This window comes from Elephantulus edwardii, unplaced genomic scaffold (assembly GCF_000299155.1).
Source record: "Elephantulus edwardii isolate Elephantulus edwardi_28Jun2011 unplaced genomic scaffold, EleEdw1.0 scaffold00360, whole genome shotgun sequence".
Taxonomy (NCBI): domain Eukaryota; kingdom Metazoa; phylum Chordata; class Mammalia; order Macroscelidea; family Macroscelididae; genus Elephantulus; species Elephantulus edwardii.
In genome coordinates this window covers 1,788,185-1,805,410 of record NW_006400110.1, presented here as the reverse complement: position 1 = coordinate 1,805,410, position 17,226 = coordinate 1,788,185, and the positions used below count along the sequence as shown (strand labels likewise).

Genomic DNA, 17,226 nt, shown 5'->3' with positions numbered 1-17,226 from the left:
TCCAGTGTTAACGATTCTTGTTTTATTGATAGAATCTATATTGAAGGATGTAGTCTTTTATCTTCTGCAGCAATTCTTTTAAGTCCTTTTCACTTTCTGCCAGCAAGATTGTGTCATCTTGTGTAGTACAGACGGTGAAAACACTATGCCATCCATTGCCACCTGGAGACCCTGGAGGAACAACCACTCCACCGCAGAGTGACCAATGATCCTGCTGCAGTCCACCTGCTGTGGGACCCTGCAGGACGTCTGCAACCTGACTGAGGTACTCACGCATGAGTACTGGGAAACCAGCCCTGCAGGGCGCGAGCTGTACAGCTGCAACCTGAGTGAAGTCCCTGGGAGTCCCTGTAAGGGCAGGTAACCCTGAGGAATGCAAACAGAACATCTAAAAACTGATTTTTCTTTTGCTTTTCAAGAAGAGGAGCAAATGGGGGGGAGGGGGAGGGGTTTGTGTGGGGAGAAGGGTGCATCTCTGTAGATGTTCATTGAAATGAAAAATAAACAACCTAAATTTAAAAAAAAATATTTTTTTTACAATTACCCAAGCATCCTTACCCAGACATGTGGCCCAGCTTGGCGTGATGGGGACAGTTGCAAACTGAGTGAGGGTCTCACAAGTGCCCATCCAGAAGCTAGCCTTGCTGGGCACCAGCAGGACATCTGTAATCTGAGTGAGGTCCCTGCACGTCCACACTCAGGCAGAGAAACCACCAACCCCACCCAACACCCCCCACCAGGCATGAGTGAGACAGCTGCAAACCTAAGTGAGGTCTTCCCATGCCTACCTGAACAGCTAGCCCCACTTGGACAGCTAGCCACACCAAGCGGGAGCCATACAGCATACCCCTGTGCTAGTGCCTACCTCGCCTGTACCCCCTTTCCTCTTCCCCTCACATCCCCTAAGGGCCAGTCAGCGAACCGCCCTTAATCTGGAGCATCTTGGTCAGAATTAGCTGTAATAATTATTCAACAGAGAGGCCACTTTCACAGGCCATGAATGGACACTTGTTTTGTTCAGAAATTCAGAGAGGAGCACAGGAAACATAAATGATACACCCTCATCTGTAGCAGTGATTTAAGATCAAGAACATATCATCACCTTAGGCATGAAAAACCCTACCATGGCATCATCAAGAAGGAAACAGACCACTTCACAAGCTACACAAGCACAAAGCAAGATGTCATGACCAAAAAGAGACACAATATCAATGAATTTCCTGGAGCCGGAAAGTCTGATGGAACTTTTGGATACTGAATTCAAAAGAACAATTATTGAATACTTTCAAGGGGTAAAAGACAAATTTGAATAATAGGACACAAGCAAAAACCAGGAAGAGTTTAAAAAGCAATCCAAAATAATGCAGATAAAACAAATGAGGCGTTAGAAGCTCTGAAAAAAACAAGAAACCATGATGCAAAACATGAGGTCCAATGTTTCAGATGCTGTCAACAAGATGGAGGGACATATGAACAGAGTTGAAGAGATGGAACACAGAACCAGTGAAATTGAATATAGAATTGTCACCACTGATCTGCTCAAACAAAAAGCAGAAACAAAAAGGAAGGAAAAAGAAAAAACCTAGGAATAAAGTGGGACACTATCAAGAGATACAACATGTGCATCACTGGGATGCCAGAATAGGAAGAACCAAGCAAAGGCACGTAAAAAGTTGTGGAAAAATTGCTGGAAGAAAATTTCCCGGGTATAATAAAGAATAAGAGAATATATATTCAAGAAGCTAAGTGAACACCATATAGAACAGACCCCAAAAGAAAAACACCAAGGAATATCATAGTCAAATTCACCACAACCAAAGATAAGGAGAAAATTCTGAAAGTAGCAAGGAGAAAGAAAGAGTAACCTATAAGGAAGAATAGATAAAACTAAGTGCTGATTTCTCAGCAGAAACCACGCAAGCAAGAAGACAGTGGAATGACATATATCGAACACTCAAAGAACACAACTGTCAACCAAGAATAGTGTATCCAGCAAAACTGTCCATCAAATATGAAGGAGAGATAAAGATATTCCCAGAAAAAAGAACCTAAAGGAGTTTGTAAAAACAAGACCAGCATTACAGGAAAAACTGAGAGAAATCCTTCTTACCGAGGTGCTACAGAAAGCAGGATAGACCAAAGTAACTAGCAACAACACCAAAAAGAACTCAAAACAATAATAGCAATAAAACCTTCCCTCTCAATAATCACACTGAATGTGAATGGTTTAAATGCACCACTGAAGAGAAAAAGAGAAGATTGGATAAAAAACCAAAATCCGTCAACATGCTCCAAGAGACACACCTGAAAAATGAAGATAAAGAAAAACTAAAAATAAAAGGGTGAGGAAAAAGATACCAAGCAAATAGCAACCAGAAAAAAGAAGGAGTAGGGACATTAATCTCTGATAAAATAATTTTCAATGCAAAAACCATCACAGAGGACAAGGAAAGTCACTAAATATTGCTCAGAGAATCAATAGAACATGAGGACATAACTATAATAAATATCTATGTACTAAATGATGTTGTTGTTGTTGTTGTTGTTTAATGCCATCGAGTCGTAGACGACTCATAGCGACCCTATGAACGAACAGCCTGAGCACTGTTTGTACATAGAGTTTCCGGAGACAAGCCATTTTGGAAGTGGATGCCACTCCTGCTTCCAGGCTTGATTTATTCGGGAAGCTCCAGCCAACACTGTCCACCATGGGTTCCCATTACCATGATTGGCACATCACTGTCACAGGCTTCAGCATCACAATAGACCTGCAAAATATATAAAACAAACATTAACAAAACTGAAAAAGGAAATAGACAACACTACTATAGTAGTTGGAGACTTCAATACACCACGCTCAAGAAAAGATAGAACTACCAGAAAGAAACTCAACAGAGATGTTGAAGAATTAAACCACACAATAAACCAGCTTGATCTCACAGCTATTTATAGGCTAAAGCACCCAATGTGTATGGAACATTTTCCAGAATAGATCACATCTTGGGCCACAAGGCAAGAATCAATGAATTAAAAAACATAGAAATCATACAGAGCATCTTCTCAGATCACAATGCTACAAAATTAGAAATTAATAATAAAAGGATAAAGGAGAAAAAGACTCATACATTTGGAAGTTGAACAACACCTTGCTTGAACATGAAATAAAAAAGTTTCTTCAAACAAATGACAATGAAAATACAACTTAACAAAACCTCTGGGAAACAGCCAAAGCAGTAATCAGAGGTCAATTTATAGCAATAAGCAAACACATCAAAAGGCAGGAAACAATGACCATTGACTCTCTAACCCAACATCTCCAACAAATTGAAAAAGAACAGCCAGAAAACTGGAAACCCTCTAAAAAAACCTGAAATTACAAATATTAGGGCAGAAATAAATTAAATAGAAAACAGCAAAACAATTGAAACCATCAACAAAACAGCTGGTTCTTTGAAAAGGTCAATAAAGTGGACAAACCACTAGCACAACTAACAAAGGAAAAGACAAAAATAATAAAAAATAAAAGATGAAACAGGGAACATCACAACAAAACCAAGTAAAATAAAAAGACTAACAATGTAATATTATGGAAAACTATATTCAAACAAACATGAAAACCTAGAGAAAATGGACAAATACTGAGAAATTCACAATCTACCTAAATGGAAACCAACCGAAATTGATCACCTGAACAGACCCATCACAAAGGAAGAAATTGAAAAGGCAATACAACAACTTTCTGACAAAAAAAAAAAAAAACCAAACACGTGGACCAAATGGTTTTACAAATGAATTTTATCAAACATTTAGAGAAGAACTGTCACCAATTCTACATAAACTATTTCAGAAGACAGAAAATGATGGAATTCTCCCAGACTCATTCTATGAAGCGAACATATCCTTGAGACCAAAGCCAGGTAAACACACTACCAAAATAGAAAACTATAGGCCAATATCTCTCATGAATATGAATGCAAAAATCCTGAATAAAATACTGGCCAATAGAATCCAAGGATACATCAGAAAACTAATTCACCATGACCAAGTGGGATTCATAACAAGTATGCAAGGATGGTTCAACATAAGAAAAACAATCAGTGTAATTCATCACATTAACAAAACAAAGAACAAGAACCACATGAGCCTATCAGTTGATGCAGAAAAGGCCTTTGACAAAATTCAACACCTTTTTCTGATAAAAACACTCAGCCAAATAAGATTAGTTGGAAATTTCTTCAACATACTAAAAAGTATATACACAAACCCAAGAGCAAATATGTTCTCAATGGAGAGAGATTAAAGGTATTCCAATTGAGAACAGGAACTAAGCAAGGATGCCCACTATCAATATGGTATTGGAAGTCTTATCAATAGCAATAAGACAAGAGAAGGAAATGAGAGGTATCCAAATTGGAAAAGAGGAGGTAAAAATTATTTTTCCATGCAGATGATATAATAGTATACTTAGAAAATCCTAAAGACTCAGCAAGAAAACTATTGGACATAGTTGACCAATTCAGCAAAGTGAAAGAATACAATATCAATATATAAAAATCAATTGGATGACTTTATAGTGACAAAGAAAAAACAGAACTGGAGCTAAGAAAAACAATACCCTTCACAACAGCTAATCACAAGATTAAATACTTGAGAGTAAACCTAACCAGAAACACAAAACATCTATTTAAAGAAAATTACAAAACATTACTACAAGAAACAAAAAGAGACCTGGAGGAGAGGAAGAATATTCCTCGCTCATGGATAGGAAGACTCAATATCGTGAAACTGACAATACTCCCAAAAGCAGTTTACACGTTCAATGCAGTCCCAATACAAATATCAATTCCTTTCTTCAATGAGATAGAAAAGTCAATCTCCAATTTCATTTGGAATGGAAAGAGATCCCAAATAAGCAAAGCACTCCTTAAAAAGAGAAACAAGGTAGGAGGCATCTCACTCCTTGATTTCAATTCCTATTACACTGCCATGGTGGTCAAGACAGCGTGGTACTGGTATAATGACAGACACATACATCAATGGAATAGAATAGAGAATTCAGAAATCAGCCCATTTACCTATGGTCAATTGATTTTTTACAAAGACATGAAATCAGTTAAGTGGGAAAACAACAGCCTTTTTAACAAATGGTGTTGGCAAAATTGGAAAACTATCTGTAGAAAACTCAAGCAAGATTCACACCTTACCCCATACACAAAAACCAGCTCAAAATAGATCATGGACCTAGGACTAAAACAAAGGACAGTACATTTCATTAAAGAAAAGCTTGGAAGAACTCTAGAAGTCCTAATTCACAACATAAACAGTCTTCCAAGCATCCTGAAAAATCTACAACCAGGAGAGGATAAAATAGATGAATGGAACTTTCTAAGAATCAAATCCCTATGCACATCCAAAAACTTTTCCAACAGAGTAAAAAGGGAAGCCACAGATTGTGAAAAAATATTTGGTAATGACATATCAGATAAGGAACATATATCTAGAATATATAAAATACTCAAGCACCACAACACAATAAAGGTAAATAACCCAATTGAAAAATGGGCACAAGATAAAAACAGACACTTCACCAAAGAAGACATTTAAATGGCCAACAAACACATGAAGAAATGTTTAAAATGTAAGAGAGATGCAAATCAAAACAACTATGAGATATCATCTCACCCCAGCCAGAACAGCAAAATTTAACAGAGCAGCAAGCAACAAATGCTGGCGAGGTTGCACAGAAACTAGAACCCCTATTCACTGTTTGTGGGAGTGTAAAATGGTGCAACTGCTATGGAAGGCTGTATGGCACTTTCTCAAAAAGTTGCAAATAGAAATACCATTTGATCCAGCAATTCCATTACTGGGAATATACCCTAAAGAAATCATAATTGCCACCCAGGTATATATATGCACACCCATGTTTATTGCTGCTTTGTTCATAATAGCAAAGAGTTGGAAACAATCTAAGTACCCATCAACAAATGAATGGATAGAAAAGCTCTGATATATTCACACAATGGAAAACTATGCTTCATTGAAAAACAAGGAACTCATGCAAAATTATTCAGAATGGATGATCTTAGAGAACATTATGCTGAGTGAAATATCTCAGTCACAAAAGGACAGGTGCTGAATGGTTCCACTATTGTAGAACAGGACTGACATCAGGGTTGGAGTGAGACTGAGAGAAATTGGATAAATTATGAATACTGCATTGAAACAGATGATGAAGAAAACTGTTTGAAAGCAATATATGACTGGTTATTATGGTTATGACAACAGTCCAGAATGAAGGTTGCATAGTGGAGTGTACTCGGGGCAGGAGGGGAGATTCTATATTAATGAAATATTTTTTTCTTTTACTTTTCAAAGAAAAGATCGAGCTGGGGGAAAGGGTAGGCAGGGAGAAAAATGCAACAATGGATGTATGGAAATCCAAAATCTCTCTAAATGTTCATTAAAATTAATTTTAAAAAATGTAAAAAGAAAGAAATCATTATGCGATGTTAAATAAGCAAAACACAAAGGAGAAATACTGTATGAGTCTACTTACATCAACTACTTAAACTAAACAAATACATAGGAACTAAAGTTTATTGTTACCAGATAATGACAAGAAGGGAAAGAGGAGAGTTGTTACTTAAGGAATACTGAATATCTGTTAGGAAGATAAAATATATTTTTAAATAGACATTGGTAGTGGTTGTGCAACATGGCTAATTTAATGAATTTCACCAAAAAATTTAAAATTAGTAAAATAGCAAATCTTGTGAGGTATATATATATATATATTACCACAATAAATTAACAATCAAAAAAAAAACAACAAATCAAACAGGTAAGACACAAAATAGACCATGAAAATAGACTCAGGAAACATGATTAAAGATAAAAATGATGAAGTAGTCTCGTCAAGACAACAAAATTTGACCACAATCTTTAATTAAGCTTCTTGATGTATTTGTCAATTTATAGGAAACCAGGAAATAGAAAAGCATAGTAAGAATATCACAGAGGTGGAATCACTCAAAATCAGACTACAAAACAACTGAACTTATTTCTTAGCAAATGGTTGAAGAAGGATAGGCAGTGAAAGAATTTAGAGGGTAAAAGAATCTTGAGACATCTATCAACTAAATGAAACTATGAGTCTAAGTTGAAAGCAAAACAAAGACCTTTAAACAGGCCTTTTCCTAGGCTAATGTTAGGGAATTGCACTGGTAACCCAAAGACAGAGAGGTTTCTGGAGGCTGGAGTCCCCCTCGGGACGACGCTGGGGCATCTCCTCCTGTTTGTTTATAGCCTTAGAAACCCAGTAGAAAGTCAGCTAAGAATTGATTCTGATTCAAAAACAATGAGTGAGAGTGAGAGTGAAAAATATGAACAGGAACCAAATATTTAATACTAGAAAAAAAAACATTTTTACTTTGTTAGATATGAAGATAGCTTTAGTTACATTTTTTAAAGTCCTTCATCTAATAGAGATACATCCTGAGTTTTAATAAACAAATTCTATATTGTCATGGAATTACTACACATCTCTTTGAGTAGGAAAGAATAAAAGAATAGCAAAATGTTGGTTATTGTTTAAACTTGGGCACAATTACCTGGAAGGGATTCATCATAGTCTTCCCTCACTTTTACTTATGTTTGAAAATTCCTTCAATAAGAAACAAAATGGTTTTAAGAGCTAAATCAATTGAATGCTAAGTGTTCTAAGTAAATGAGTGAGGGATGAGGAGCAGAGATGAAGGGTTCTTACTAGTTTATGACAGCTGACAGAAGGCTCGAAGGACTCAACTATTGAGCAATTATAGTTTTTACAGTGTTGTATCTTCAGCACACAAAGGATATTCTTATTCACCCTTGAGATCCCAGCTTCTCAGGAGTAGGGCAAGTAATAGGAGCTAAATAAAAGCTATTAAGTGAATTACCTATTACTAATCAAAGACTCCTTTAATGTTCCTTTAATTGAAGGAACTCCTTTAATTAAAGCAGCAGCAGCAAACACTGCATGCTATGCTGGACACGGGGATACATAGAAATAGAACAGTCTCCACTCTCAAGAGAAGATAAGCTAGTCACACAAAAAGACATGTTTTCAAAAGATCTAAGTGTTCTAAGTGTTAATGACACACTGAACAGTGTATCTCAGGAGGAGTCCTGATGTGGATTTGTGTACAGAATGGCCCATTGAGGTAAGGTGACTATGCCGATCCAGAAATGCCAGCCTGAGGACCAGCAAGGAGTGGTGGCTGTGGATGTGGAAGAGCTGGAAACATAGGAGAAAGTGTGAGGCTAAAGAAATGATATCCCCCCAAATGTCTATCAGAACTCACATGGGTTCTTTCACTGCCACTCTCATAGCGATGGGCACTTAGCCACTGTATGAGTAAAACTAAGGACTAAGGAAAGCATGTATGATTACTGGCAGAGAACTGCAAATTCTACAAAGCTGTGGCAGAAAATAGAGACAGGGTGAACATACATTTTGTTGACCTCAAGCATTAGCATTTTTGTCATTAGTCTAGAGGCTGCACTGCAATCCCAAAGGCACATGATTCGAATCCACTAGCTGCTTCAAGAGAGAAGGATGGGCAATCTCCTTCCATGCTATTAACTGCCTCTGAAAACCCGCCATGGATCAGCTCTAATTCAATGGTTCATGAAAACAACAGCAACTCACTAGTCCGGCTGCAGTGGAATCAGAACCTCCCCATGACGCAATCATCTTCTCGGTCAGAATCTCAAGATGCCCAGACAGAAAAGTTCCACTGAATCTGGAATTTGGCTTACTCTGCATGACCATAATAATCCTCATCGAGACTGAAAAGGCATTCTGAGCAAGATATTCACCTACCTTACCCCAAAACAATTGGGAAGAGTTTCTTCAGTCTGACCTTTGCAAAGCATTTTTCTGGCCTGTCTTGTAGATAATTGAGGGGGAAATCTTCTAAAATGAGCTTCCCAGTTCCTTGAATCAACTTGGAAATGTGTGGAAAGATCAGTAAGAGTTCTCACCCTTTGGGAATGTAAAATGGAACAACCACTATGGAAGGCGGTATGCTGCTTTCTCAAAAAGTTGGAAATAAAAATACCACTTTACTCAGCAATTCCACTACTGGGAATATACCCTAAAGAAACCAGAGCCATGATTCAAACAGACCTATGCACATGCATGTTATTGTAACGTTATTCACAATAGCAACGAGATGGAAGCAACCCAAGTGCCCATCAACAGATGAATAAATAGAAAAACTATGGCACATTCACACTACACAGCCCTGAAAAACTATGAATTAGTAAAACATTACACAATATGGGGGAGTCTGGAGGACATTATGCTGAGTGAAATATCTCAGTCAGAAAAGGAAAAATACTGTATAATACCACTGTTATAAAATAAGACAGAGATGAGGGGAGTGTTGGGGAGGGAATGAAACAGAGTGGATAGATAATGAACACTGCATTAGAACAGATGAAGGGAAGAATTGTCCAAAAGGAATATATGGTTATGCATTATATGTATGAGAACAATTTAGAACAAGGGGTACATTGCAGGTTGGGCTGGCCAACAAGAGAAATGTGCAAAAATGAATTAAAGCAATATGAAGTTTTTAAAAAATTTTTAAAAACTCACCCTAGTAGGATATACTTACTTGAATCAACAACAAAAACAGTAGGAAATATGGCTAAAACTAAAATTAAGTTAAGTCTATGGACTCTGTTGTATGATCACTGAATAAAGAGCACACTCCTTTCAAGTACATTGAACTAGAAAACCAAAACACGCACATATACCCAAACCCAGTGTCTTTGAGTTAAATTCCAACTCACAGGGACTTGATAAGACAGGGAACTGTGCCATCAGGTTTTAAAGCTGTGAATTTTGAAGATGGTAGGTTGGTGCATCTTTGTCCTGCAGAATGAATCAACTTGTGAGTTTAAGTTGTCTACCTTTCACTTAGCATGCAGGCAATTGACCACTACACAACCAAGGAACCTAATAGAGAGGAGGTTTACTTGAAAAATACATTGCAGTCTCTCGGAGATCTAAAAGAGACAGAAATGCAACACTTCAAGAGAGACTAAGATCAGGTTCCAAAGTCATCAGGGAACAAGGCATCCTCTTTCTCTCTCTCTGTCCCCAGCAACCCCCACTCCCACCCCGGTCTCCCTCTCTCTCTCTCATGCACACACACACCACATGGTCTCTTCACTTTTCCTCCTGCTTCTTTCTGTGCCTCTCTCTTTTTCTCTGTCTTTAGGCACTAGCTTTCCTCCATTCACTTGTACATACATGAGCCAAACCTGACTCCCCATATCTGATTTCTTCTCCCCAAAATAGGTAAAAATGTTCCACATTTACTTAACATTTTTGCAAATTATTTTAATAGCTTCCTTAAGTAGAAGATAACAAAATTCCTACATCTGTTCCTGCACAGCATCTTTTGTGATAAATTGCTTTGATTTAAGTATATGGAGGGAAAACCCATATTTTAATAGGCTTTTCAGATAGTTATAGATAATCTTCTCCAATACTGCACCAAACCTCAAAGAGACAGGGCCTCCACCAGAAAAAGACTGATAACACAGTTACAAAATGGGCAAGAGACATGTAAAGATTTCACAGAGAAAGATATTCAGATGGCAAACAGACAAATGAAGAAATGTTCAAAATTACTGGTAGTAAGAGAGATGCAAATCAAAGCCACAATGAGATATCATCTCACCCCAGTAGCAATGGCAAAGTTTAAGAGGACAGCAAGTAATAAATGTTGGAGAGAATATGGTCAAATAGGAACACTATTGGTGGGATTGCAAAATGGTACAACCGCTCTAGAAGGCAGTTTTACACTTCCTCAAAAAGCTGAACCTAGAAATTCCATATGGCCCAGCTATTCCACTGCTTGAGGAACGTATTCCTCAATGAATACTGAGGTTCAAATGGAGACTTGTACAACAATGTTCAGCATTATCCACCACCAAAAAAACATGGAAACAGCCACAATAAAATTGATTGAGATACAGTCACACAATGGAATACTACCCAGTACGCAGGAGCAATGATTTTGTAATCACTACTTAACTTGGGAGGGACTGGAGAACATTATGCTAAGTGAGCTAACACAGTCTCTTAAGGACAAATACTAAATATAACCATTATTGTAGAATATCTATGAAGGTCTAAAGGGAAGAAGAGGGATGCAGATAGGGGTGGTTAATCATAGGGTCACACAATTTGATGGCTGAAGGGAAGGGTGGGTAAAGGAAATGGGAAAGAAGTGTGAAAAACAATGTACAATTTATACAAACTTTGTAAGTAAACCAATATTTTTTTAAAAATGTCTTTAAATAAATTTTTTTTTAAACCCTCAATGAGTGGTGGTTTCTTAAGGTGTAGTTGCAATGTGGAATCATAAAACAACACCAAAACTTTTATCTGTTACATGAACACCCATTAATCTTTCTGGCGCTTTGAATAGATCTTTTCACCCATCTGGAAAGTATTGGTTCACTAAATAATGCCTATGTACTAAACGTTAATACAAAACCAAACCAAACCCGCTGCCATTAAGTTGATGCTAACCCAAAGAGAAGCGCCACTGGATTTCTGAAGTTGAAAATCTTTATGAGAGGAGACTGCCTATTTCCTGCAGAGCAGATGGTTGATCCGAACCACTGACCTTTGGATTAGCAGCAGAACATATAACGTATTATGCAAGCTACTGTTCTTGCAACATGTAACACACTATGTCTTTAGAAATCCTTATTGTTAATATAGTTCATATAAATATCAACTCTTCATAGCTCCACAAATCCATTCAGAAAGTCTTTAAATATTGAGAGGCTCTCAAACTTATGGTGGCAGTTAAAAATTTTCAAAATTCTTGTTTTTCTTTGAGGAACCTCTGGTGGTCTAGTAGTTAGAGTTGCTTTGTGAACCCAAAGGCAAGCAGTTTGAATCTCCCACCTGATCTACAGCAGACAGGAGACCAATCTCCTGAAAACCTCTTAGAGCCTCTGAAAATCTGTTGGAGGGTCAGTTATGAGTCAGTTCTGACTCGATGGCACATAACATGAATGATTTTTCTTTGAAAGCTTAAGCTTTTAAACCTTGCTAATAAATATTGTCAGCTGTTTTCCTTGAAGTGACAGGGTCACCTCATTCATCTTATAAGGAAATATCTACACCTAGCCTTCAGTGTGACCAGAGGTAGAGTCACATTCACCCAGTAAGGATTATGGGGCCAGACATAAAAGTTTTGGTGTTGTTTTATGATTCCACATTGCAGCTACACCTTAAGAAACCACCACTCATTGAGTTTTCTTAAAAAAATTATTTCTTTAAAGAATAGACATGTTTGATTGAGCTGAGATTCCAGACATGAAAATAAAAAAAAACTGGAATGACTGAGCATTCAGATGAAGTATATTTTAGAACCTCAGAAGAGCATTATTGACAACCCAAGGTGTACATAGTTTTACCAATTCCAGTGTGCTTTCACACAAATTATCTCTTTAAGTCCTAATAGCCCTGTGAGAGATATATTTATTATTATTATTTGTTATTATTATTATTATTATTATTATTATTATTATTATTATTATTATTATCACTTTACAAGTAAGAAAAGAAAAGACTTAAGGATGTTAAGTATCTTGCACAAAGTCACGAAGTAAATAAGTACTAGAATCTCCAAGTAAAGGAAAGAGCTTGTTCATCAACAGCATAGTCACCTGGCATGATAATTACACTCCAGGTGAAGAGCAAGATGAGACCAAGTGTATGGTATAGTCCTGGAAAGAGGCATTCTATACTCCCTGAGTAAGGAAGGAAGGAACCCTGATGGCTGGTGCATAATGTTTGGAGCTTCTAACTTAAAGTCTGGCAGTTCAAATGCACCAGCCTCTCCAAAAGAAAGATCCTCCCATGATATCTTCTCTGTTATTGCCATTGAGTCAGAATCAACTCATAGTAGACCCTCTAGTGGGTTTTCAGAGGCTGTAAAGTAAAGAGAAGGAAACTGCCCATCTTTCTCCTTTGGAGCAGATGGTGAATTCAAACTACTGGCCTGTAGTGACAACTTACAGTCTCAGAAATCTGGTGGTAGTTTGTGGTATCAGTGAGGTCAGTCTGGTTTGGGGTTTTATGTATACATACTTAGTGGGAGAGGAGGGGGTAAAAGAAAGACTTAATGCTTCCTCTTTAGATCTCAAAGTTAAGAAAACAAATGGAGTCACACAACTCTGGACAATTGTTTGGGGTAATGACCCTGTGAGCTAACTCCTCACTTCCATTCTCTTGACCATTTTATAAGCTTTCATGGAAATAGTATTATCTTTTCCACTATGGCCACTGTCAGAAAAGGACTTATTTATGTGGGAAAAGAAGAAAGTACAAAAGTGTGCATTATATACAAACTGATGTGAATTCCTGTAGTCAAACCAGAGTTACCACATAGACATCATTACATGATACATACTTTCCCCTCTCCCAAACCCCAGAGGCCAGTCGGAGGACCTCTCGCACAAGAAAGAAACTGTGGATCTAAACAGATAGGTCCCATTTAAGGATCCTGACTTTGATCTTTTTTCTTTTTTTTGCATTGACAGGTGTTTATCAACATTAGCTTTTAGGTTATTATTCTGAATGAACTGAAACAAGAGGAAATGAATATTAAAGCTAAAAAGGAAATCACTAATATGCTTTTAAAATACAAAACAATAAGAGCTGAAATAGAATGTACAGACAATGAACACCGTAAAAGATCAGGTGAAAGGAGGATCAGTGGGAGAGGGGTTAAAATGTGCAACAATTTGTAGAATGGGACTAACCTCGGGGTTGGGGAGAGACTGAGTAAGATGGGTTCAATAATGTATACTGCACTGAAACAGAGGAGGGAGAAAACGGTTTAAAAGAGATATGTGACTAGGTATTTCTGTCATCACAGGAGTCTAGAGCGAGGGCTACATGGTGGAGGGGACCTGGGGGAGGGTTTGTAAAACAATGAAAGAATCTTTTCTTTTACTTTTCCATAATTTTTTATTCATGTACTTATAACTTGTTAGTTAAATTTGTCTTCTAGGTTGCAACACCCCCATGATACATCTTCAAGGATATGAACATGTACGGCTAAGCATAATTAATAACAGTGCATCTAAATTCCAAAATAAATCTCCATAATAGTCTATATGTTTCCTACTGCCAAAGGGGCCCTTTAGAGTAGTGAGAGAAGAGCTTCACCCTGAAACCCACAGCGTCCCTTTTCAGCAGGAAGTAGCTAAGAGAATACGCCATCTCCTTTTCCTTATTAATCAGGGTGAAGTCTCTCTCAGGGAGGAGTGATAGGGAATGGCAAAGGACACACTGACAAAGGAGATTAAACAGAACTGGCTTTGACAAGCACTGTGGCAATTGGACAATTAAAACAGACATTCGGAGGGCGGGGGAAGAAGAACAAACTGGGGAAGAGGTTAGAGAGAATGGTACAGCAATGAAGGAATGAAAACCCAAAATCCCTGTAAATGTTCATTAATACTAATAAAATTTAATAATAAAAAAAGTAAAAGTAAAATGTGCAACAATGAATCAATGACATTAAAATCACAATTAAAATAAAAATTTTATAAAAAAGTAAGGAGAACCAGCCTGAGAGGAACAAATGAACACAAACAATATGGATGTTGTAATTAGTGATTTGGGACAGGATATACATATAACTATTCAAATGAGAAGGGGTAAGGAGAAAAGAAGGAGGAAAAAAGAGGAGGGCAAAAAATACTAGGGCAGCAAAGAATAGTGGACAGTAGGGATAGAGTGAAGGAATAGGCAAGGTGCAATAAGGATTTCATGAGACGAGAAGATGAAAGTCACTGATCAATTGTTAACTAATATAATATAATGTCTCTAAATGATGAGAAAACCAATATAAAAGAAAAAAAAGACCAGTGTAAAATAAGCAAGGGCCATATGGGGATGGCCTTATTTGACCTTTACCAACTTCACAAAAGGGAACTGTCCCCATCAACAGCATCAACAACATAAAACTAATACCCAAGAAGTCAGACACATCCTTCACACTCTTTCAACTAATTTCAACAACAACTTATTGCTTTACTTGGTCTCAAATCCAATTTGATAGTTCACATCCCACACAGAACAATATTAGGGAAGTCAAAAGGTTATAATTTAAGTTAGAAGCAGAAAATAGTCAGGATATTTTTTGAAATATATTCTCAGGCCCCTCAGCCTTGAGCCTATGGCTTCAGGCCAGTGTTACAAAGTTCTCAGTCCTGTCAGTTACAGTTATCCCCTACCCCATCCCCCACCCCACAATTGTTCAACAAACTTGGGCAAAATCTCTCAGCTCCCATCCCATGGTATAGACGTCCGTCTGATATCTGGCATCAGGTCTCTCTGGTGCTCTGTCTCACTCAGTTCTTTCCGGGGCTCCATGCCACTCAGGTCTCTCTGGTTCTCCACCTCAGACCAGGTCTCTCTGGTGCTCTGTTTCAGGTCAGGTCTCTCTTATATTCTGTCTCACTCAGATCTCTCTAGTGCTTGTTTCACATGATGTCTCTGACTATCCACTGTGGCTGCTACGGCAGCTGCTCCTCTAGATCCTGGGCTGGCTGGTGCAAGAATTTCTGCCTCCAAACGACACACTACATTCTCTTGCTGTTCTTTTCCTGATGGATAAGATGCTCCAACTCTGCTGCTGATCTGCTCAATTTTTTTTATGTCTTAATACATTTATTTGCAAAAGTAAGACCTTTCAAAGACAATGTGAGACATCATGATGATCTGCTCAATTTAATAGCAAAATCAGCCCATCCCATTGTGGATAGGCACCTTATTTGCTTATTTATACCCATTCACATGGCAGAATAAGTTAATAGGTAGGGAAGCAATTTTGGACAATAAACCCTTAACATGGCAACAAGCAAAGCTTTATTTTGCATAAAATATTTAGCCTCTGAGTTCTAAAACACAGTCTAGTGGCACATGACTGCAGAGAGGAATTGGAAGGGCTAGAGTTACCATATGGTAGTCAGTAGTCACATATACATATGGAGAATTAAAATGTGCCAAGTTCAAATTTGAATATGTTATTATATGCAAAGGAGGAGTGGCATCCACTTCCATAATAACTTGCCTCCGGAAACCCTATGAACCTGGAGAGAGGATGAAAGGCACCCAAGCGTAGGGGACTCTCCTTCACAGGGTCGCTATGAGTGCCTTGTGACTCAACGGCGCTTAACAACAACAGCAATATATATATATGCAAGAGTCCCTGGGTGATGTCAATTAGTCAATCACTTATTTGCTAACACAAAGGTTGATTGTTCAAGTTCATCCTGAGGCACCTTGAAAGAAAAGCTTGTCTTTCTACTTCTGAAAAGTGGGCCATTTGAAACACTCTGGGATGCAATTCTACTTTGACAAGCATAGGATTGATAAGAGTTGTAATACATTGTCTGTGAGGTGCAACGGGCTTGCATTAGAGGTGAAACACACATTAAATATCAAAGGCAGTAAAATAAAACACCATTGCTCAAAAGCTTCCAGGCCAGTTGCAGACTTAACCCCTCACTACAAAGTTTTGTTTTACTTCTCAGTAGGATTATATTTATAGATGCGCCACAATCTGTTTATCCATTTACGTGTCAATGGACACTTGATTGTTAGCAAGCTATTTTGATATTTTTAAAACTACAACAAATAAAGCTGATATAAGTATATGTGTATTGCCCTTTGTTTTTTTAATTAACTTTTTAAAAAAAATTTTATTAATTTTAATGAGCAAACGATTTTGGATTTTGGATTTATTGTTGCACTTTTCTCCTTGCCCACCACTCACCCCCAGTTCGCTCTTCTCTTTTGAAAGTAGAAGAAAAAATCCTTCATTTGTATACAATTCCCCCCACCTACACCCCTCACTGCCCCAAGTACACACCACTGTTGTTGTTGTTGTTGTTGTTATGTGCCGTCGAGTCGCCTAAACTCCGCTCTGTACTGTGCCAATCGCACTGATTCCGACACTCCCATCCCAATTATTCCAGTCACTGAATCAATCCACCTCATAGAGGGCCTTCCTCTCCTGCGCCGTCTGTCCACCCTCCCAAGCATGATGTCCCTCTCCAAGGACCGGTCTCTCCTCACAACATGTCCAAAGTATGTTAGACGGAGCCTCAGAATCCTTGCCTCCAAAGAGC

The 17,226-nt window shown here is 37.9% G+C and overlaps 1 pseudogene; it reads left to right on the top strand.

Annotated features, from left to right (window-relative positions):
• The first annotated feature begins 205 nt into the window (after positions 1-205).
• LOC102855200 overlaps positions 206-17,226 on the top strand; it is a 29,208-nt pseudogene continuing 12,187 nt past the window's right edge.